Source organism: Myodes glareolus, chromosome 12 (genome assembly GCF_982192425.1).
Source record: "Myodes glareolus chromosome 12, mMyoGla1.1, whole genome shotgun sequence".
Classification (NCBI taxonomy): Eukaryota; Metazoa; Chordata; class Mammalia; order Rodentia; family Cricetidae; genus Myodes; species Myodes glareolus.
Window position 1 is genome coordinate 10,784,679 of NC_142037.1, and position 24,478 is coordinate 10,809,156.

General features: G+C 42.8%; 1 pseudogene; it reads left to right on the top strand.

Annotated features, from left to right (window-relative positions):
- The first annotated feature begins 200 nt into the window (after positions 1–200).
- Positions 201–3,312, top strand: LOC146892228 (ribosome biogenesis protein BRX1 homolog; annotated as a pseudogene).
- Positions 3,313–24,478: the final 21,166 nt, after the last annotated feature.

Here is a 24,478-nt window from a genome sequence, read left to right on the forward strand (position 1 = left end):
TGTCAAACAGGGTAGAAAACATGACAAAATATTTTTGAGACATCAGTAGGCATTTTCTCAGTTACTCAGGTAATCATAACTGAGCCCTGGGGTGTACCAGGCCACGCAGCAGGGATGGAACTACGGTGGTGACCCAGATGAGCACCGTCCCTGCCTTCCTGATGCAGGCTCCACTGGGCAGGATAGGCTTGCAGTAAATCATGTCGAAGGAAAATGCCAGTGACCACAGTGTCCCGTTTCAGAGATCGTTAGGAACACTGTGTAGGATTTAGACATGCATTATACCGTAAAGACGAGGAGACCTTGAACATGCACAGAGCACAGCTCAGGGCCTTCCATGCACAAAACCCAGAGTTTCATCTCCAGCAACAGGGAAATCCATTATCTGACTTGCTATCTAACAGATAATAAGGTTTGAAACATAATGTGCGTTTTCTTGATTGATTATTGACGTGGGAGGTGGGGAGAGCCCAGCCCGGTATGTGGGTGACACTACTATTAGGTAGGTGGTCCTGGGGTGTTTTAGAAAACAAACTGAGCAAGCCAAGAGGAACAAACCAGAAAGAGGCCCTCCTCCATGGCCTCCACTTTGCTTCCTGCCTTCAGGTTCCCGCTTGGGTTCCTGCCCCGACTTCCCTCGGTGATGGAGCGTGAGTTGTAAGGTGAAGCAAACCCTTTCTTCTTTAAATTGCCTTTGGTCATGATGTTTAGCACTGCCACAGAAACTTTAATGGACACACTAGCATCCATTATTTTTTATTTATTTTTAAATATGTTTTATTTACTCTTGAACAATTTCTTACATGTATACTAAGGATCTTCAACACATGCACCACCAATCCCCCTCCCCCAGCCCCTTTGGATACCTACCAGCATGGCTTCCCCTTTTCCTTTTCTGCAGAGAACCATACTGCAGGAAGTTCTAGGCACAAGGGCTGTGTTAGGTATAGAAGTAGCTCATAGCACTCTTCCCGCCCTCCAGGTCTTATACTCTTTCTACCTCCTCTTCTGTGTTTTTGAACCTCTGTAGGGAGTTGCTACAGATGTTCCATTTGGGTCTGAGCATGCAGCAGTCACTTCTTGCCAGCCCTTTGGCCAGTTATGAGTCTGCAGAAGAAGCCTCCCCGGCCACTGTTGAAGGCCGCACTAAAACTTTAAAGCAAGCATGGCTGAATTAGAAGCATGCTGTTGCTTCCCTTCTCCATCTGAATGTCTGAATTCAGATAGGCATCTTTTATATTTGTTTCTTGTGTTTCCAGTGCTGTGGATGGGAATCATTGTGTAACTGAACGATGACAGCCCAGAGAATTGTCAGGTGCATGCGTAAGGTTTATGTTACCCATGGGGCTCAGTTTCCCCTATATTCTTTCCTTGTTTGTTCGTTCATTTGCTTTTAGAGACAGGATTTCTCTGCATAGTCCTGGCTCTTCTGGAACTTGCTCTGTAGACCAGACTGGCCTCAAACTCTCAGAGATCCACCTGTCTCTGCCTCCTGAGTGCTGGGATTAAAGACGTGTGCTACCGTGCCTAGCTTCACCTTTCTTATGTCCCCTGCAAATTTTCATCTTAGTAAGGACAATATGTGTCACAGTGGAACTGGTTGTTTGTCCCTGCCACCCGGATGCTTAGCCCAGAAATCATCACACAGAAACTGTATTTATTAACTCACTGCTTGGCCCATTAGCCCTAACTTCTTATTGGCTAACTCTTACATCTTAATTTAACCCATTTCTATTAAACTGTGCATCACCACGAGGTTGTGGCCTAGCAGAAAAGTTTCAGCACATCTGTCTCCAGTGGTGGATCCATGGTGTCTCTCTAACTACACCTTTCTTTCCCCCAGCATTCAACTCTGTCTTCCTTTTCAGCCTAAGTTCTGCCCTATCAACAGGCCAAGGCAGTTTCTTTATTCATTAACCAATGTAACTACTTGGTTTGTTAACAATCTATAAATAATATTATATTAAAAGACACTTGATAAACAAGAAGGAGGAGGAGAAGAAAGCAGCACTGAGTTATGGGTATAAACACAAATATTTATATGATATTTAGAAGGTAGGTTGATAACATATCCATTTAGCAGAAGAAGAGTAGGGTTCCCCCCCACACACACACACACACTAACCTTCCCAGGGCCTCTGATTCCTGAACCACAGGTTTTTGACCAGGTTTACACATCAGACGTGAATTTGTTCCTATAGAGAAGACCTCAAATTTGATCATAAAGTGGTTAGTTTGTCCCACATGACACCTATGCCACTATTGCATGAATGAACATAACTTGCCGACAGGCTGGTATTGTAACCTTCTGTTTTCATTACTGAAACTATTGATGACTCTTTGGATGCCTCTGGGGCCTCTCTAACCAACATCACATAAGGAGCTATCCCATGCCTGACCCTGAGAGTTTTATTAATAGCTCATACCTTTGGGGTGGGGGATACATTATCTATTCATGCAGAATGGACTCTATAGTCAGTCTTTTTTTTTATATAGAAGCAAGATGGCAGTGACCAAACAGTGGCACAAGTGTATAGATGCTCAGGCAAAGAAGCCAAGAAGATGCTGAGCAGCCAGCTAGGCAGGTGTCTGTGGCAGAAGTGGTAGAGAAAGGAGACAGACTGCATTCTGGGGGTGGTGACCAAGAAGAAGTGGCATGGGAAAAGGAAGGAATGGATCCTCATCTTCTCCTCCAGAGGAATAAATGGCAGATCAAGACAGTGTTGGTGCCTCACTCTGAAGCAGACACTAAGATGAAGCCTAAAGATAACATACTTGAGATGCACAAGGTTTGTGAAATTAAAACTGCAATAAATGTATCTCTTTATCAAACTGACACATCTACTGACGCATTCATTGATCTATTGATCAGAAATCTATTGATACATGATCTATTGATTATTGATGCATCTATTTGACACTAAGAAAAACAAAATCTCTGTATGTGGCTTTCAAATTCACCTCATTGGCCACCTGCCAAAAAGTTTTTTTAAAAAAAACATTAATATGCATACCCTGGCTGAACTGAAGATGACTGGAAACTGAGAAGTCCTTGCCCCCATTCGTCTTTTCACCCTGCTTTTGATGAATTGCCACACTGGGCTTTGTTAAAAGGCTCTCAATTCAGATCCTTAGGAACCACGACATCGGGCTTACTCTCACCATTTTGGATTACAGGATATGATTCTAGAGTTTCCAGATTACAGAAGGTGTGGCTACAATGGAAATGAGACCTTCATTAATCTCATGAAGATTTTTCAGGGGAGATTTGAAGGGCCAATGTCATAAGAAAATCCTCATTACCAGAACTAAACAAGCGTCAGCGTGGCCAAGGCCCATCACAGCGGCAAAGAGCTGAGAGGAGCAGCAGATCTAAGGTGTCATCAACGAGACTGGGCAAGGTGATTCCTGCCTTAACCCCAGCACTTGGGAGACTCTGAAAGCTTGAGTCCAGCCTGATGTGCATATACCATTCGAGGACAGCCAGAGTTACATAGAGAGACTCTGTCTTGGAGGAAAAAATGTTCATAGCTAAGGAAGAAAGATTGTTCCTCATGAAACCACTGAAGACGCCTCTGTTAAACCAGCAGAGAAAAAACCCATGGGAACACAGTGGGTAACACCAGAGCCAAGAGCAGATCTGAAATCAAGGAAGAGAGGGGTTTATCAGAGGTATGAAGACACACGGCAGAAGACGAGGGAAGAGAAGAGAAGACGAATCGGCGGACAATTGATTTTCCCGGTTATTGTACATTTATTTTTCAGGCCCTGTGTAAATATTTTGGGTATTCAGGATTACCTTGTGTCTATTTAGGGCACCACTTTTAAAATCTTAAAATCTTAAAATTATGGGTCTTTTTCTAAATAAAACATCTCCAGAACTCAGATAGATAGATAGATAGATAGATAGATAGATAGATAGATAGATAGATAGATAGATAGATGATAGATGGATGGATGGATAGATAGATAGATAGATAGATAGATAGATAGATAGATGGATAGATAGATAACAAAACAAAAAACTGAAGCTTACAAAGTAATGGGTTTCCATAAGGTTTTTGTTTTTTATTTTTTTAATACAACCAGGCTGACCTTGAGCTCCCTGCACTGCCGAGGGTGGCCTGACCTTACTCCTGAGTGGTAGGAACACAGAACTGGGCCTGCTCTGTCTGAGTTAGGCAAGCACTCTGCCAGCAGAGCTAGAGCCTAAACCTCCGAAATTTTCCTAAACTATGTTCTGAAACACAAACTTTTTTGGATGAAAGGTGCTAAACATTTAAACTTCTACGTACATATTTTGGGAATTCTGGAGAGAAAGTTTTCGTATCTACAATGTATCCTAAGTACTAATGTGCCTATATCTTTGGTAACACTGAGTATTATTTTTTTTAAATGTTTGCTAATTTGATGTGGAAAATAGTTTTCTATACATTTGTTTGTCCTGAGTAAATATCAGAGATACTAAAGTCGTTCATCCATTTATTAATTATTTGTATTTTCTTCCATGAATTTTCTACTCATTCCTTTTGTCAATTCCATTAGCAAGCATACACTTTTCATAATAAAATATAACAATGCCATGTTAATCATTTTGCCTATAGCATTCTGAAACACATGTTGCTAAGTTACATGTTGCTAAGTTTTTTGTTTATGATTTTTAATACTCTAAATTTACATTTTATATATTGCCTACTAAAAACTGTATCTATTGTTTTCTTTGGATCCCCCCATAAGTTAACACATTACAGGTGCTTTCTCGTCTCATGAGCAGTTTAAATATTTTCCCCATATTTTCTTCAATGGTCGTTGTTAAGTATTTATATCTTACTTTCGATTCACAATCCCCTCTTATATTTTCTGTGATCTAGAATGTGATGTAGGAATCAGATTGAGGGGCTGGAGAGACAGCTCAGGGGTGAAGGGTGCACACCACTCTTGCAGAGGTCCTGCTGCTCTTGCCGCATCCACAGCTCACAGCGGCTGCAATCCCAGCTCTGGGGACCTGACATTGTCTTCTGACCTCCAAAGACCCCAGCACACTGCATACAGTCTCAAACAGTTCCATATGTGGAAATAATTAACAAATAGATGTATTTTTAATGAATCATACGCAATTGTCCTGTTGTGTTCCAGATTCTTAACCATCTTGTTCAACTCCATCATTTATTGGAATAATCTGCTCCTTACTTGAATACTCTTGATGCCTTAATTTCTAATTCTGGACAATCTTTTCTGTAACATGGCTCTGTCAGGCACTTCTTGTTCTGGTAACAGATTTAAATGTAGTGGTGGCATGTTCTGTGTTATTTGACATGGTTAGTTATTGGCCAAATGTGGTAGCCAAATGGGGTTGATGTGACTGAGAAACTGAATTTTTTATTTTACTAATTTACATTTGAATTTTAAAAACTTTTACAGAATTATTAATCAGAAAATAATAATTTTGGAATTACGTGCATTTACATATATGTTTTTCCTCCTGTTAATTTTATGATTTTAAATACAACTCAAGTATTTTCAGATAAAAGTTGGTGTTTAGGAGTTGGAGAGATGGCTGAGGGAGTAAATGAGATTTCTGTGCAAATCTGATGACCCGAGTTCAAGTTCCAGTACTACAGACACTTGCAGTCACAGGTGTAAGATGGGAGGCAGCGGAGACACACGGCTCTCACGCTGTGTGGCAGTCAAAACAGGAGACCCTGACTCAAACAAGATAGAAGAAGGTAACTGACTCCCAAAAAATTGACTTCAGACCCATATACGCATGCTGTGGTACAGGTCTACCTGCATGCACACACATACACACACACACACATACATACACACACATGCATACACACACATACACACACACACATGCATACACACACCAAATCTTTTTTAATGTTTTTAAAATTAACATCTAAATTAAGTTTTTATGTAAGCATAAAAATAATGTAAAATGTCTCAATAAGTTTTATATTGCCAACATGTTAACAATGAATGTATTTTATATACTTAGGTTAAATAAAAGACTCCATTAAAATCTCCTCCAGCTGTTCCTTTTACACTGTAAAGTAAAACACTATTACAGTCTAAATTACATATTTAGCTTACATTTTATTTCTATTGGAAATAGTTTAGTTTTTCTGTGTTTTTATTTTATTATTTTTTATTTATTCTTGTGTGTGCACCAGTTAAAATATATAACTCCAAGCTGAGTTTAACTTTAGATGAAGCATAAGCAAATGGACAACCCTATCTAGTGGCTTTGTTAGTCGGTGCCTGCTCTGAGATGGATACTTTAGAGATGGATACTTTGCATTGGTATGGATATTGATTTATAGATACAAATTTAAGATCAATTTTTGCTCTTGATTAAAGTATTTTGTTTGTGCAGCTTATTTAAAAATGTAATGCATAATTTAAAAATATAGGTTAATAGATAATCATCTACAATAGTCAAGCTTGTAGTCATGTTTGTTATATTTTATAGAAGTACAGAGATATATTTCAGATGGATATGCATTCTTCAAACCTTTCAAAGACTATAGAATATGGCATTTTAAATGTTTAAGAATTTAGGACTTTTCATGACAATGAGACACCTAGCAGCACCAATCTACTTCAAGGGGAAGATGGGCATCGAAGAGGCTCCTTTTGGAGTTGGTTAGCCATTTGGGCAAGAAACTGCTCTTGCCTAGACTGCTTGACTAGACATGCGGGACCCACAGAGAAATGACTGCTGAAGTTGCCTAAAAGTGAGACGATCCTTCAGTCCTACTTCATGAAAGAGTCTGCTAGGTATTGTGCAGAACACAGAAGAAAGTGACTGACAAACAGCCAATATAGGCAGAACCATCTTTGAAATTTCCTGCTTCATGGAAAAGTCTGCTGGACACTATGGGCCTGTAGGCTGAAGATGGATGCCCCAAAAGAACAGAAAAACTTTGGGTGACTGTCCAGGCAGCGAAATGTCTCTGTCAATTCTAGAATTTTGGAAGTTGCTTACAATGCACTTCCTGTTTACTTAGGTAATATTATATCCTTCTGGAGTCTTTGATGGAGTTGAAGAATTTATAATTATAGTTATAGTTTTCCTTAGTTATGATAAGAGACAAAGTAGATATAAATATTGTAACTGTAATTCTTGCTTGATACCTGTTTTGTTATATGTAATTTTACTAAGTTAAAGTTAAAACCTTCCTTTTAATTTAAACAGAAAAGGGGAGGTGATATGGGATTCTCCTCTGTATGCTGTGAATACCATTAATGAATAAAGAAACTGCTTTGGTCCTATAGCAGAGCTATAGGAGAACAGAGCTAGGTGGGGAAAAAAAACTAAACTGAATGCTGGGAGAAAAATAGGGTGGATTCATAGAGAAGCCATGCAGCCCCACTGGAGCCAGATTGAACTTTAGCCAGTAAGAATCTTGCCAGTAAGTCACAGTCATGTGGCGATAAACAGATTACTAGAAATGGGTTAAATTAAGATATAAGAGTTAGTCAATAAGAAGTTAGAGCTAATGGACCAAGCAGTGTTTTAAACAATATAGATTCTGTGTGAGTATTCTGATTCTGGGCGGCCAGGACAAACAAACGACCTCCTCCTTACAACACCTGCTCAATAGGTGGGCATGACTAGTCATAATAGCCCTCCCCTGTCCTAGTTAGGGTTTCTATTGTGATGAAACACCATGACCAAAAGCAAGCTGGGGAGGAAAGGGTTTGTTTAGCTTACACTTTTGCATCCCTAGTGCATCACTGAAGGAAGTCAGGACAGGAATTCAAACAGGGCAGGATCCTTTAGGCAGTAGATGCAGAAACCATGGAGGGTGCTGCTGCTTACTGGCTTGCTCCCCATGGCTTGGACCACCAGTCCAGAGATGGCACAGCCCACAATGGACTGGGCCCTCCCACATTGATCGCTAATTAAGAAAATGCCCTTCAGGCTTGCCTACAGCCTGATCTTCGGCAGGCATTTCCTCCACTGAGGCTCCCTCCTCTCAGATGACTTTAGCTTATACCAGGTTGACATAAAACTAGCCAGTGCTCCTCCTGTCTGTTCTGATTAGTTGTCTACATACTAATTTGTCTCAAACCAGCCAATTCGAGCCCTCCTACAGGACTGAATGTAGGGATGCTCTTGCCTTTTGGACTGGGAGCTGTAGGATGCAGGCCTTGGAGGTCATAGCAGCCATTTCTCCTGCCCTTGGCTAAGTGCAAAGCCCTGGGGTGAAGAGGAGGGAGAGAGCTCCGGGAGCTCTCCTGGTGCGCTGGGCCAAGGATGGAGGGAGATGATCATTCTCCAGGTGACGGAGGAAGGTTATCTGTCTATGTGTTACTTTCATTGGTTAATAAAGAAACTGCCTTGGCCCTTTGATAGGAGAAAATTAGGTAGGTGGAGTAAACAGTACAAAATGCTGGGAGAAAGAAAGCAGAGGCAGGCATGACTCTCCTCTCCGAGACAGCCACAGGTTAGAATCCTCCTGGTAAGCCACCACCTCATGGTGCTACACAGATTATTAGAAATGGGTTAGATCAATATGTAAGAGTTAGCCAATAAGAGGCTACAGATAATGGGCCAAGCAGCGTTTAAATGAATACAATTTCCGTGTAATTATTTCAGGGGTAAGCTAGCTGGGACACAGCCCGCCGTTTCTTATTACTACATCCAGGCATCAGATGAATCAGCAGGAAGGACTTCCTCTAAGAGACATGTAGGTTTGAGTCAGCACCTTAGTCACAGAACTGCTGTGAACATTTACTTTCTACTTTTATTGACGTTTTTCTAGACTTCTGCTGAGCGAGACGGTGTTGGGCAGGTGTGACGTCTCTGGGCGTTTATGCTTCAAGAGTAAATCCATGGTGCCATTGCTGTGAGCACCGGAGATCCAGAAAGTTTTCATTCTTTTTCTTTTTCTCCCCTCATGTGTACGTGCCTGTGGTGAGCATGCGTGTGTGGACACATGTATTTGGGCGAGTGTTCGTGCTAGTGTAGGCGGAGGTGAAAGTCTGACATCATGTGTCTTTCCCCACCACTTTCCCCCTTATTCACCGAGGTGTGGTCTCAGCAGAACCCCCAGTTCCATCCTGCAGCTAGTCTGATTAGCTAGCTTGCTTTGGGGATCAGCCTCCCTGTTTGTGCCTTCAAGGGCTGGGGTAACAGGAGCGATGTCATTCCTACCCAGCCTTTACAGGGATTGTGGTGATCTGAATTCCGCTCCTCGCAAGGTCATTAACCACTGAGGATCTGCTCCCCCACCCCCCAAGTTGTCCTGCTTTTATTGAGTACTTAATGAGAAAAGGGTTTGGTGGCTCATGCCCAAAGGCCCAGCACTCAGGAGACTGTGGCAGGAAAATCGCTGCAAATTGGTCAGCCTAGGTTACAGAGTAAGACCTCATTTCAAAAAACTGAAATATTAAAGTATAAAAAAGAAAGTACTGCCATGAATGGAAGTGGTGTGGATCACAGGCTCTTGTGTTTCCTACGCCACATCCACCACCATTGAACTCATTTTCTAAGACTGTCCTTCACTAGGCTGAATCCGCAAGCTCTCATTCCTAGGGTCCTGAAGGTCTGATGCTCTGAATGCTGCCCTCAGAGAAAGAAGAGACCCCTTTCTCCAGCTTTAATCCCACAATCCTCAGAGGTACAACAATGGGGCAAAGGATTTCAGGGCAGGACTGAGTCTTCAGGGCAGGATACAGTGCAGAAGTTCACACACACACACACACACTCATATATACACACATACATACTCACAACTAACATATACACATATCTACACTATATATATATATAATTTCAAAGATGCTTTAAATTTCAAGACAACAACAGCAACGATTAAACAAGCATGGAGCCCATCCAAGCAAGGGTCCATGAAGCCAGCTCTGCCTGATGGCCAAATTCAATCTCTTAAAGTCTTAATTCCTTCATTTGTAGAATGGGAAACAGCTGACCTTGAACGTAACAAGTGTGAAGTGTTTTATTCGTGGTGTTTCGGGAATGCTGAGATCTCAGGTCTCCCTGGCTCTAAGTCCCTGTGCTCTTAACAACAGTAGTGACTGTCTTCAGCCACATTGCCTTCCCAGCCCCCAGTCTCCATCCTTACTGCCCGTCTGCTTTCCTGGAGCTGCAGAGCGCAGGCCAGCACACACATACAGAAGCACAGAGGCAGTCGTGTTTCAGTGGCATTGGGACTTTCCTCCCTGCACACTCATCTCACGAGAAGCAGAGAAGCAGAACTGCCCTGTTTCCTGGTGTCTGGCTCTCTGTCTGAGTCTCCGCTGACTAAAGAGTCCAGGAGACATGCCCTCACAAAGGTGCTTCTGGCCAAGATCTAACAAGCCCTGGACACGTGAAGGAAGCTCAAGAATAAGGCGGGCATGCTGCCACATGCTGATAATCTCCGAGCTTCGGAGCTAGAGAAAAGGGAGATGAGGAGTTCAAGGTCACCCTCTGCTAAAATGAGCACAAGGCCAGCTTTAGCAACAAGCAACCCTGGAGGGAGAGACACAGAGAGAGAGGGACCAGGCACCATGCATTTGCCTGTAATCCCAACAGTGGGGAGGTGGACGGAAGAGGCTTAGAAGTTCAGGACCATTCTCTCTGCTACACAGTGTGATAGAGGCCATCTCAGAGGACACGAGACCCTGACTCCAAAAAAAGGTATTACAGAACACCAGTTAAGCATTTTCTACTTGTCTTAAAAAGACAAAAATTTAAAAAAAATGATTTATTTATAAGAAAGTAGCATTTTGGGAATATATGAAGTGGTGCATCTGTGAATATATCACAAGAATGATTATTCTTTTAAATAAGGCATAGGCTTCAAAGAATTAGCAATTATTTATTACTCTTAAAGGCCCAGCCCCACCCTGCCGCAGACTCAGAGCTTGTTTTGGGTACTTTGTTGTGTGTGTGTGTTTTGGTCTTTTTGTTTTTGTTAGTTTGTCTTGTTTTACTTTGTTTTGTTGTACTACAAATGGAATTCGGGGGCTCACACAAGTTAGGTAAGAGTCTGTATGTGTGTGGAGGGGCATGAGAATGTGTGTGTGTGTGTGTGTGTGTGTGTGTGTGTGCACCTGTGTACATATGTCTGTGAAGGCCAAAGGTCAATGCTAGATGTCTTTCTCAATAAGACTCCACCATTTAAAAGACAAAAAAGTTTTTACATCTATTTTAATTATGTATTTATTTTGTAGGTGTATATGTATGAACATGTATGTGTACACGTGACATGAACATGTATGTATACATGTGGAGATCAGAGTACAATTTGTACAAGTCGACTCTCTCTTTCCACTGTGTGGGCTCAAGGAACTGAACTCAGGTTGTCAAGTTTGGTGGCAAGAGCCTTTGACTAAACCTTTTTAATTAATTAATTTATTTGTTATTCATATGTGTATATATGTGTGCCTACATGAATTTATGTGTACTAGATGTGTGCAGGAGCCCAGAAGACGGTGTCACATACCCTGAAACTGGAGTTCTATGCAATCACGAGTAGCCATGTGGGTGCTGAGAACCAAAACTAGGTCCTCTGCCAAAGTAGTCAGAATTCGTGGAGCCATCTCTCCAACCCCTTCATCGTATTTTTCAGAACAGAATGTCTCATTGAACCCGGAGTCAACAGATTCAACTAGACTTACTGGCCAGAAACCTCCAGAATTCTCCCGTCTTCCTCCCCAGATATGCACCACCACCCTTAGATTTTACATGGACGCTAGAGATATGGACTTGGGTCCTCATATGGCTATATTCTCAACCCTAGGCTTTCCTTCCTTCCTTCCATCCTTCCTTCCTTCCTTCCTTCCTTCCTTCCTTCCTTCCTTCCTTCCTTCCTTCCTTCCTTCCTTTCGTACTTCCTTCCGTCTTTCCTTCCATCCTTCCTTTCTATCTGGTCTGTATAGTTAAAAACCAATCCCTAAATAGGTAGGTCATGGATAAGTCTCTCGATTCTCCCACTAAATGTTTGGAAATCTAAAGTTGCTAGAAGGACTCTTGTCTCAATTATTTTTCTGATGCTGTGGTAAAACGTTGTGATCAAGGCACCTCCTAAAAGAAAGCATTTAATTTCGAGCTCATTGTTGCAGAGAGTTAGAATCCATGACAGTTAGACCGGGAGCATGGCAGCATGCAGGCAGGCATGAGGCTGGAGCAGTAGCTGAGAGCTTAATCTGGTCTATAAGCCTAAGCAAGAGTTAGGTGGGAGTGGCGTGGGCTTTGAAACCTCAAAGTCCTGCTCCAGTAAGAAACATCCTCTGAAAGGTCATGCCTCCTAATCTTTCCCAGGCACCAGCTGGGACCATAGTCCATTTGAGAGCCATTCTTATTTAAACCACCACAGATTCTAAAAGCAAAACTTGTAAGGATGAACTATATGTTCAACGATAAGTTATTTTTCTAAATTGAATAGCAAATGTCCAAGAAAGTTAAAAAAAAAGACAACAACAACAAAACAAACAGACAAACAAACAAAAACAGGTAAGTTAGGACCACCTGAGACACTGAAAATGGGAGATAGTAACATCCTAAACCTAGTCATAATTGCCTGGCCTGCCTTGTAGATGTGGTGATGATCAAAGCTGAATGATTTGAAAGAAGTGATAAGGGACTAGGGAGATGGTTCGGCAATTAAGAGCGCCCAGAGCTCTGCAGAGGACCTGTGTTAGCGGCCCGGTACCTAGGTTGGTTGACTCACAGTGGCCTGTTACTCTAGCTCTAAAGAGTCTGCAGGCACTGGCATCCACATGCACATGCCCACACAGAGACACAGATACATAATTTTAAAAATAAATCTGTTTAAAAATGGTAAGGGCAAAGACCTGTCCAATATTGTGCATCTCAAAAGGCAACATTCACTTCCTCACCATGAAACACACCAGCAGTAGGCTCTCTATAGGTGACTCACAGTGGTTTAAGTTTTTAATTAAATCCTGGCTGGGCTTTTTCTTCACTAATATAACACACACAACTGTTAACAAGCAACAACAAAAATAGACAAACAAACAAATGATAGCGGCAGAAGGAAGAGTCTCTTGCTGGTTGTACCCTTGGTCTTCAGTCCTTGGTTGTACCCAAGGGGGCTGGCTGAAGAGGACTGTGGAAGCTGAGGAAGGAATTGCTTTTACTTTTTTCAGGAGGACATAGTCTTTTTACCAGCCTTACTTGTAATGGTCTGTCCTGTGTCTTTAAGAGACAAGCCATGCCCACTCCCTCCCCCATCTGCTGAGGCAAGCTGATCTTAAGCTTCCAGCCTGAGTTCCTTCCTTTTTCCATCTCCCTCTTGAAAAGGCAGCTTCCATCTCTCCCTTCTCTGCCCCCCATCTCTCTCTCTCTCCCCCTCTCTCTGCTCTTCTCTCTTCTCCCCTTCCATTCCATAACCTACTAAATAAATATCCAGCGTCACTCTGCATGGCGTGCCTATCCACATCTCTGTCTCTCGCCCACTGCGTGGCTTTCTGCCCAGACCAGCTGCCTTCAGAGACCTGTGGTGTGGTCTCACGCTCCATCCCTGCCTGGGACTGGCTGCTCTCAGGACCCCTGCCCACTGCCACCACTTGGGGACCTGCAGTGTTTCTGCCATTGTAACCGCCAGGGATCCTGCAGCATTTAAATTAATATATTACATTACTCAAAACAGACTTATTGATATCTTCCTTCTCTGAAGAAGAGCATTTTCTATTCAGCAGTAAGGAAGCTAATATACTAAGGGAAGGAACCTAGATTTATACAGTGTATGTGTGTCAAAAAAAAAAAAAAACCCATGGAAGTGTAGAACAAACAGAAGACCTTTGTTTTTGTTAGGACGATTTGTTGGACTATTTTATGTCACTTGACCAAGTTAGATTGATCTGGTGTAAAGCACAGTGTCTGCTCTACGCTCTACAGTACAATACGTGAGCCGGGAACTAGGCTGGAGGGTAAAAACCACACGCACACATAGACAGAGAGACAGAGACATGGGTCATCCTCGAAACAAGAATGCCAACTTTATTGTGCTCCAGGGAAGCTTACGTAGGGATCCTTAACTGATAGCTGTACCCCAGCTCTCGGGATCTTTCAGCTGCAAAACCCACCAGAATTTCCCCTACCATCAGGAACTCATGAGGGTCTCATGCTCAGAGCAGCTGCAGGCACAGGTAAACAAGTTGTTTTGTTCAGTTCACTCCAGCAAGCAAAGTGTCTGAGGTGGGCAAAGAAAGTCAAGGGGTCAGGGGTCTGCGGCCCCCAACAATCTGGGAAGGGCACTCCATCAGATTGCCTGTAGACAAGTCTGTAGGGCATTTTCTTGGTTAACGACTGATGTGGGAGGGCCCAGCTCACTGTCACCATCATCCCTGGGCTTGTGGTTCTGGGCTGTATAAGAAAGCAGCCTGGGGAAGCTGGGGGAGCAAGCCAGGAGGCAGCAACCCTCACGGCTTCTGTTTCAGTTCCTGCCTCTGCGTTCCTGCCTTGAATTCCTGCTCTGTCTTCCCTCCATGAAGGAGCGTGACTTGGAACAGGTAGGCTGAAATAACCTTTTCCTCCCCTTTCTGCTTCTGGTCGTGGTGTTCTCACAGCGATAGAAACATTGACATGGAACAAGTCATAAAGGATGATGGGAAAGCCCTGTGCTCTCATGAGGGCTGCAGAAATTCTCCCAAGAACATGCCAAGAGTTTATCTTCCTGAGTAGCAAGGGGACAACCTTCCTCAGGGCTGAGGAACGAAGGAGGTAAGCACTGAGAGTGTGCTGGAGCAGGTCCCGTTTGGACGTGGCTACAAGTCTATGGTAGCTCTCTGGGGATGAGAATTCCATTTGAAAGGGACAGCTGGACAGCTCGGCTCACTGTAGTCCTACATAGGAAGTCCCCATGAGCTTTTCCATGAGCTGACTTGGAAAAGCACTCAGATTTCATTACTGTAGACCATCTGGACTGAAGTAGATCTTCCCTGAGCCCACTCAGAGGCAGCTCTAAAGTAGCATCATATCCCGTGTGATGTTTCAAAGGTACAAGGAAATTCAACTAGTAAAGGAAGGTTTCTCTTAACAAAGGTTACTAGAAGTGTTGGGTTTCTCTAAGCAAAGAGATATTTATCTTACATTGCACAATATAATTAACCCACATGTAAAGGGTTAAAAAGCATGAAACTCTTTACACAAAATTGAAGAGAAAATAATCTTTGCAAATATAAAATAGATAAATATTTCTTTTATAAGCTGCAAAAAGAATACAGGCTATAAAACAGAACTTGTTACCAGACTTTCTCAAAATTTTAAAATTTTGTTTTTCAAAATATACCATGAAATAAACATAATAAAGCTAGTAGTACATACAGCAAATTAGTTGTATCCAGGATTTTTTATTTTTTTTTTAAAGAAAACACTATTTTTTTCATTTTACAAATCAATCCCAGTTCCTACTTCCTCACCATCCTCCCATTCCCTCTACCTACCTCCACCCCACCCCTATTCAGTCCTCAGAGAGGGTAAGGCACATTACTTTGGGGAAGGCTTTGGGGAAGATCCAAGGCCCTCCCTACTATATATAGGCTGAGCAAGCGATCCATCTAAAGAGAATGGGTTCCAAAAAGCCAGTACAAGTGGTAGGGATAAACCCTGGTGCCACTGCCAGTGACCCCCGCAGTCTACCCCAGCCATCCAGCTGTCACCCACATTCAGAGGGACTAGATTGGTCTCATGCTGGTTCTTTCCCAGTCCGATTGAAGTTGGTGAGCTCCCATTAGCTCAGGTAAGCAGTTTCAGTGGGTGAACTCATCATGGTCTTGACCTCTTTGCTCATATTCTCACTTCTCCACTCTTCAACTGGATTTTGGGAGCTCAGCCCAGTGCTTTGCTGTGGGTCTCTGCCTTTGTTTCCTTCAGCTGCTGAATGAAGGTTCTATGGTGAGATCTAAGGCAGTCATCAATTTGACTACAGGGCAAGGCCAATTCAGGCACCTTTTCCACTATTGCTTATGGTTTTAGCTGGGGGTCATCCTTGTGGATTCCTATCCAGGATTTTTTAAATGGTCACAAATGATTAAAACAACAAAAAATTAATGGATAAGAGATTTGAACAAATAATTCGCATAATAAGATACAAGAATAGTTAATAAACATCTTATTCGCTGTAGGGAAATGCAAAGTAAAAGCATGATGAGATTTTTATAGCACACTCATTAAAAGGACTAACACTGAGACTGACAACACTGAGCGCTGCAGAGAACATGGGAAACTGGAAGTTCCCATGCTTTTGGTGAGAATAGAAAATTGCAAGTCACTTTGGAAAATGTCTGGTTTGTTTCTCAAAAGTTAGAAAAATCTCTGCGTATAACCTGCCATTCCACCATCAGTCACCCAAAGTTAATGAAGGCACACTCTGCTTAAAGAGTTCTGCACGGCTACTCACTGCATCATTGTTTACGAAAAATGCCAACCTGGAAGCAATCTGAAGATCCACCAAGTGAGGAATGCATAAACAAGAGGTGAGCGAGCCAAACTGCAGAACCTCACTTAGTAATAAACAGAAACGAGTTACTGTGTTTAATAAAGTGAGCTAACCTCAAAATCACTACGCCACATCAAGGCAGCCAGGGATCAAAAACATATAGACTATATGACTCCATTTGCAGAAAATTCTAAAAATAGAAAATTTAGGAGAAAGAAAAGTGTATCGCAGTAACACAAACCAAATCCATGGTCACGTCAGCTGTTTGGTAGAGGGAGAGACTCTGCCGTAGAACATGAAGTACACTCTAGGCTGGGGGAGAATCTGCGCTGTTGGAGCTCATTGGATTGAGCGTTCACGATGGTGCAACATACTGAATGTAAGTTGTTTCCCAACAAATTTGAGGGGAAAAAAACGTTATTTTATTATTTTTCAACTCTGTCCTCTCTCTTTTTTAATTTTTATTTAATTATTTATTTATTCTCTTTGTGTACCACTTTCCTACCTGGTGCCCTTGGAGACCAGAAGGGGTGTCAAATCCCCTGGAACTGGAGTTGCAGGTGGTTGAGAGTGGCTATGAGGGTGCAGGAAATTGAACCTGGGTCCTCTGGAAGAACAGTCAGTGCTTTTAACCATCTCCCCAACACCTTGTCTCTCTCTTTTTTAAATCTATTTATTTATTATGTATATAGTGTTCTGGGCACCAGATCTCATTATAGATGGGTGTGAACCATCATGTGGTTGCTGGGAATTGAACTCAGGACCTCTGAAACAGCAGTCAGTTCTCTTAACCTCTGCGCCATCTCTCCAGCTCCCTTGTCTCTTTTTTGAGATAAGATTTCACAAAACCAGTGCTACATGAGCTCACTTATGCCACCAAGGATGACTTTGAATTTCTGATCCTCCTGCCTCTCCCTCCCAAGTGCTGGAGCATAGACTATGCACCACTATGCCATGCTGTCTTGTCATTGTAATAGTCTTTTATTGTTGATATATTTTAATGAAATGCTGTTGGAAGAAGTTTCTGCCCTATCAGCCAGCTCTCAAATAATCATACAGAGATGTATTATTAATTATAAATGCTCAGCCAATAGCTTAGGCTTATTACTAACTAGCTCTTAAAACTTAAATTAACCCAGATTTATTAATTTATGAGCTGCCCCATAGCTCATGGCTTATTACCTCATCATCTACACATCCTCCTTCCTCTGCATCTGGTTGACGACTCCACCCTTGTTCTTCCCAGCATTCTCTCAGTCTGGCTTTCCCACCTAACCTCTTTCTGCCTAGCTATTGGCAATAAGAGCAACACATCTTCATAGTATACAAAAGAATTACCCCATAGCAAAATGATCTTTTTTTTATAAATTTTTGGAGACAGATTTTTTTGTATCCAGGCTGGCCATGAACTCACTGGATAGCCGAAGATGACTTTGCTATCCTTCCTACTGAATGCTGGGATTACTGGCATGCACCACCACTTCCAGTTTGTGTGGTGTTGGGGATCAGAGGGCTTTCTGTGTGCTATGCTTGCACTCCTACGAATCTTAGTCATGTACATTTAACTTTCAAAAATGTACTCGCCACATTAGTTTATGTTCTATTTATGGTACGTGCAGGTAGTTTAGTCCAAAGAGCTTTGAGTACATTGTTTCTTTTTTTTTCTCTGACTCTCCCTTTAAGATTTTAGGTGATTGATGGGCTTTGTCTGTGAGTCTAGATATCATTCATCTTAATCTCTGAGCGGTGGGGCTCCAACCTGGTGAGGTCCAAGCTTGCTTCTGTCGGGAGCCATAGGTATGTTGCTGTGCAGAGAACACACGGTTCCCTCCCAGGCTTTTCCGGGTGTTTTGTGGGTCTCAGGTGCAGGTGCCTCACCTTATCTGCAGCCAGGATCTGGGCCTATTCGATCCTGCCTTGAACCTCACAGGCCCCCACTCAAATGTTCATTTTTCTACTCTAGATGTCTCCCTTACTGAGAGCGGAAGGCTTCTGGCTTACTTCCTGGGAGCTCAGTTACCCCTTGTCAAGCATGATCTACGCAGAATCAGTTTTAACAGCCAAAGGAACCTGAGATGCATCTGACATACTGCTGGAAAGGGCATGTTTGCACTTATCTCAGAGAAAAAGAGAAATAAGCTCCAAAAAGTTAAATGATAGCACTGCCTTTGAAAGATTTTGAACTAAAAATAGATATGGAAATACCCAAGCCATCCTCCATCCAGAATCTGTCTGTGCATCTAATGGTGTGCAGAGAAGCTAAGTGTTTGGCACCCACAGCCGTCGGTCATGAGGTAAGTTTGAGGGGAGATTGTTCTAGGGCGGGGGTCACAAGATAACTCTGCAGATCACAGCACGGACAACGACTGCGGCACAGAGCAACCCGGACGCTTGTGTTTATCCCAACAAACAAATCTAAGAAGGGCAGGAGCCGTTCACAGTTGTCAATCTCTCGGAGTTCCCTCGGAGATTTTTACCCAGGTTATACTTTGTTGATCCTTAGAAATTAGTTTAGAGTCATTTTAATATTTGAATATTGAACATCCATCTTATTTTGAACACGGTCGCCTCCTCCAGATGACAGGCTGCACCGGTTTCCCCGGCTGACCCCAGTTCCCAGCTCCTTTACGTCTCTTTACAAAAAGGTGAAAAAGTTCATTGAATCTCCTAATTTACATGCAAACTCAGCCTCCAGTCCAAGAGAAGAGAGCATTCTACATTTGTTAGCATTTAATACCAGGTGATAAAAAGAATAAATTTGGGAGTTGCACGGGGTAAATAAAACGCCGTTTGTAAATAATAATAGACTCGTGTATGAAGTAGTGCCCAGAGCGGGAACGGAGCGAACACTTTGTTTCTCTGATGATGAGCACATTGCCATGGTGGAAGATTGGCACCGCTCATTGTTCTGATTTCTGATCTGGTCTGAATTCCGGTAAGGCAGCCAAACACCAGCTTCAAATCCTCATATACTTTTTCTGTAACCCAAAAGCGGAAGAGAGAACTCGCTCTTTGGGAGGAGTGGGCAGGGGCTGCTGCTGCTTCTCAGTCTCCTTCTTCTCCACCATCTTCATCTGAAGCCTGTAACCAACCTGCTGGAAACCACTGCTTTAGTCAGCCAATCAGGAAACAGAAATGAAAGGCAGCGCTTTCTTCCGCACCGTTTTCCTGAGTGGACGTAACTGCATCTTTGGGGGACCCAGTTCTTTCTGGCTACAGTCTGCATCACATTCAAATATTATCTGCTGTCTGGGCAGCTAGAGGAGGCTAATGACGAGAGATACAGCCAAATCCCAGTTCGCCTCCTCGGGTTCTAAACTCAACTTTGGGACTTGGCAGGACCTGGCCAAAAAAAGAAAAAAAAAAAGAAAGAAAGAAAGAAAGAAAGAAATTGGAAATACCTTCCCTGACAGTTTTTGCTCATGTTTTCTAAAATCACTTTCAGATAAGGCAGCGAGCTTGCTAGAGTGGGAAGCGCTGACAGACAAAGTGTCATCTACTACAAAATTCTTTCCGGGCTCCAATCATCCTTTCCTTCTCTACTTCAGTATCACATGTAGCCATGTGTAGAATCATAAAATAATTATGCAGTGTACAAGCTTTCTGGGAGCATGTACCACTGTTTTCCTAATTCTTTATCTCTCCCATTGATCGTGGCGTGTGTGCATTGATCCAAGTCGGCCATCTGGTTAGGCAAGATAAGCATGGTAGTGTCTTTGCACTGCACTGTCACGCGGGGAGGGGGCACATTTTGGCTGTAGGGAATTACGGGGGCAGGATTAGCCCTCTTCCTATGAGAAAAAGGAATTTTAAATGCAGTGTTGCAGCTGCATGGGCCATGTTGCTAACTTCTGTTTTTGCCATGAACTGGGTAGATTTTTCTCCTGGCTTGTACTGTCTCCAAAGGTATAAAGATGCCTTGTATGAAACAGGGGGAGGTAGAGGAGAGGATGAGAAAAGATTCATCTTTAGCACACGTTGGACTTGTAAGTGGCTGATATACTACAGGATTTCTCAATGACAAAATGGCTTTTAAATGATGACAAAAGACTGCTGGATTCAAGAGGGGAAAGAAAAAGCACTTTACACTGCAGTTCTTGCCCTCGCCCCAGCAAAATCATTTCTGAGAAGGAAGAAGTATTTGTATTAGTCTATGAGGAAGAGGAAGATGAAGAGGAAGAGGAAGGAAGGAAGGAAGGAAGGAAGGAAGGAAGGAAGGAAGGAAAGAAGGAAGGGGAAGGGAAAGGAGAAGGGAAGAGAAGGGAAGGGAAGGGAAGGGAAGGGAAGGGAAGGGAAGGGAAGGGAAGGGAAGGGAAGGGAAGGGAAGGGAAGGGAAGGGAAGGGAAGGGAAGGGAAGGGAAGGGAAGGGAAGGGAAGGGAAGAGGGAACAAGAAAGGACATGTATATCATAGCAGAGGGAACCGCGGCAGGAGCTGGACTCCGGCTGGAGCTGGTCCTCTCAGTTTGTTTATCTCTTTCATGTATTGAAATGACTGTTTGTCCCGAGTCTATGGCCACTGGGACCGAGTGAGTATGCTATTTAATTCAAAGAGACTTTCTCCCCAGCCCGGTTGGCCACTGTTGTTTTCAAATTTGATAGCGGCCATTGTTGTCTCATATTCTGCAAATGTGTGGAAGACTCAAAAGCTTTTCCTCAAAATTGAACAATTCTGTCAAAAAAGATTAGTTCTATTTTGTCTGCTGGGTGCTGACTATTCATGAGCGTAAAGAGAGAGGGCTTGGGTGTCATTCTGAGTGGTAAGGTGGCTGGGTCTGGGCTATTGACTTGAAGTTACCAAACTAGAATCTACAAAAGAGCAGGCAGAAGCAGAGGGAGCGGCGGCCTGCCATGTGCTTGGCTGGACCTTCTTTAGCTGCCCATTTATTTCTTTTGTTGCCAGAACTTTTATTGTCATACAGTTGAAAAAAAAAATGTTAGACACAAGCTTCAGGCAGCACAGGCAGAAAAGGGGAGTTAGCATATCAGTAGGATCATCTTACAGCGAACCAAGTTCTTTTCAGGATGTATAATTAGTGAATACACTCTTTTTTTTTTCTTTTCTTTTCTTTTTTTTTTTTTTTTTTTGAGCTTATGGCTGGGGGGACAAGGCTCGGATCTCTGGTCAGGATATTAGAGGAAATAAAATACATTTGCCAATTTTGGAGAGATATACACATATTAACTCTTTCGACACAGTCTTTGCAATTCCCTCAGGAAATGTCTAGCTGAATGGGGAAACTTCCTATGAATTCTCACCCTTGTGCCAGGGTTCCGGAGAGGGAGGTGTTCTGTAGTTGGACATATTCAAAATTTTAGACGGAGGAAATCGGATTCGGAGTGAAATGAATGTAGAAGACCCTTCTGAACAGGAGGGACTGAAAGGAAGCGTGTGGTTTTCACACGACGCCTTTGTGGTCTAAAGGAATAGTTAAAAATGGGACGGGAAACCGAAGACAGGAAAATAGGAAAATGTACACTTGCATCTATTAGTGACTGAGTCTCCCTGGCAGCCCGAAGCTGCCCTTGTGGTTCCTAGATGTTAAATCTTATCTGAAGTGAGAAAATTGGAGTCCGGGGTCACTCCATCTTCCCTTTTCTTCTCCCCCTCATTTGAGCATTTAAGTGCTTTTATATACATAAAAGCATGTGCGTAAAACCAGATCTTTTTTTTTTTCAGATTAATTCACAATTCACTGAGAGGGTGTCTACTTCTCTTTCAAAATACACAAGCTTTAAAGGAAGTCTGTAGAGTATGAGGAAGGAGAATCTTTTCTTTCGTCCAAAACCGTGTATTTTTCAGATTAATATTCCTTAAATGTGAAAGCACTTATCTCTGTGTGTCGGAATACAATTCTGAAGGCAGCCGAGTTGCTCAGCAGATGGTGTGTTTTATCAGTTTGTGTTCTCGGGGCCTTTTTACTGGGGTGTGGCTAGTCTGTCTTTATTTTTTCTCTGCTTGCTGTGAAAAGATTAGCTGCCCACTGCAGGCTTCCTGGTAAAACAGAAGCCAAACCCAGCTCCGTTCTCATTCCCGTGTGCTAGGGACTCTCTGCCTGGATTTGTGTGGGTAATTTAATCATGAGCTCTGTGTGACTGCTAATGAGGGCAGTAGAAACGGGGGTTCCTAGGAAGTGGATATTTTCACCTCCAAACCCCTTGCTGCCCTGAGAGAAGTCTTCACTGGTCTTTGCCCGGGAATCAGTCAGGCTAGCCCTAACTCTTATTTTCTTAAAGCTTCCGACTTGGAATTTGGGGATCCCAAAGCAAAATGGTTTGGTGAGAAACCGCGAGTGTAGGTTGTGAAGCTGTGACTGTGCGTGTAGGAAAACTCACTTTAGCTTGCAGGGGCTATGTCTCCACACAAGCTGATATATGAATTAGAAAGGAGGCAAAATGGGGGAATTCCAGTAAAATTACTGCAAAAATGGGTATTGTTCATTGTTGGGTACCATTGTTGAATAATTTTCTTTCAATATCTCAGCAATACTTTTCAAAAAAAATCACTGTTATTTTAGTACTTGTACTTTGTAACACCTATATTTTTTTCTGATATTTATTTGGAAACAGAAATAAATGCCTGAAAGGAAATCCCTGCCTGTACACTCACTCCTGATCTAAGAGTCAGATCACTAGTCCTTATACTGACTTTTTCTTTTCTTTTCTTTTCTTTTCTTTTCTTTTCTTTTCTTTTCTTTTCTTTTCTTTTCCTGGTCTTCCGCCAGTTCAGGTCAGGTCGCCTGGATTCCTCTCATTAACTGTATAGTTCGTACAGTGTGGAAATCTGGGCATGCTGCAGAGAACCTACCCTCAGAAACACGGCTCTAAATGGTCCATCCAGTAAGAGATTTCCCCTTAAGTTTAGGGTTCAAACACCTGAGTTGAAGAAAAACATCAGTAAGCCGGCCAGAGTATCTGATCTCGAGAGTAAGTTCAGGATGTCAGGGCAGTTGCCTTTGGGTTAAGACTTAACAGCCATGGCAGCATGTGTGAGACCTTTCAGGTGAAGCAGCATGCTGATTATTCAGGCTCCTGGTGAGGCGCGGTGCTGGGAGGGGCCAGAGAGAGGAAGAGCATGACCGGAAGTAAGAGTTCGGCAAAGTACAGGAAATCAAGAGTGCTAAGAGATGAGAAAGTCTGGCGGTGGGAGGGAGGACAGACTTTCTGGTTTGGGATTTTATGAAGGTGAAAAACATTAAAACAGCTTTAAAATTTTTTCTGAATAGCAAGTCTGAGCTTTAAAAAATAAGAAGGAGTCAGGCAGTGGTGGCACAAGCCTTTAACACTTGGGAGGCAGAGCCAGGAAGATCTCTGTGAATTCAAGGCCAGCCTGATCTACAGAGTGAGTTCCAGGACATCCAGGGCTACACTGAGAAACCCTGTCTCGAAAATCCAAAATAAGTAAGTCAGTAAATAAATAAAGAAATGGGGGAATTATCATTAACTATATAGTCTGTTAATGTCAGTATAATCTGTATCGGTGGTTCTCAACCATCCTAATACTGTGAGTCTTTAACACAGTTCCTCAAGCTGTGGCCACCCCAACCATAAAGGATTCCATTGCTACTTCACAACTGTAATTTTGCTACTGCCAGAATTGTAATGTAAATATCTAATTTGCAGGATATCTGATGCAATCCCCTCACAATGGGGGGTCGGAACCCACAGGTTGAGAACTGCTGATTTATATGATTTTTCTAACCTCAGCAATGTATCAGCAGGTGATATTTCCTTCTCTCTCTCTCTCTCTCTTTCTCTCTCATTCTGTGTGTGTGCACACACGTGCACGCGTATATTCAAGCAGATGCACATACGCGTGTGGTATACAAAGTATGCATGTACATATATAGAGAGAGGCCAGAGGTCGAACTTGGGTACCATTCCTCGGGGGCTCTTAGTGTTTCAAAGCAGAGCCTTTCACTGGCTTGATGCTCATGTAGCAGATAGACTGGCCTGCAAGCCTCCCTCTGTCTCTACCTCCTCAGAACTGGGATTGGCACCATGTGCCACCATGACTGGCCTTTTCTGGGTTCTGAACTTTGAACTCAGGCTCTCATGC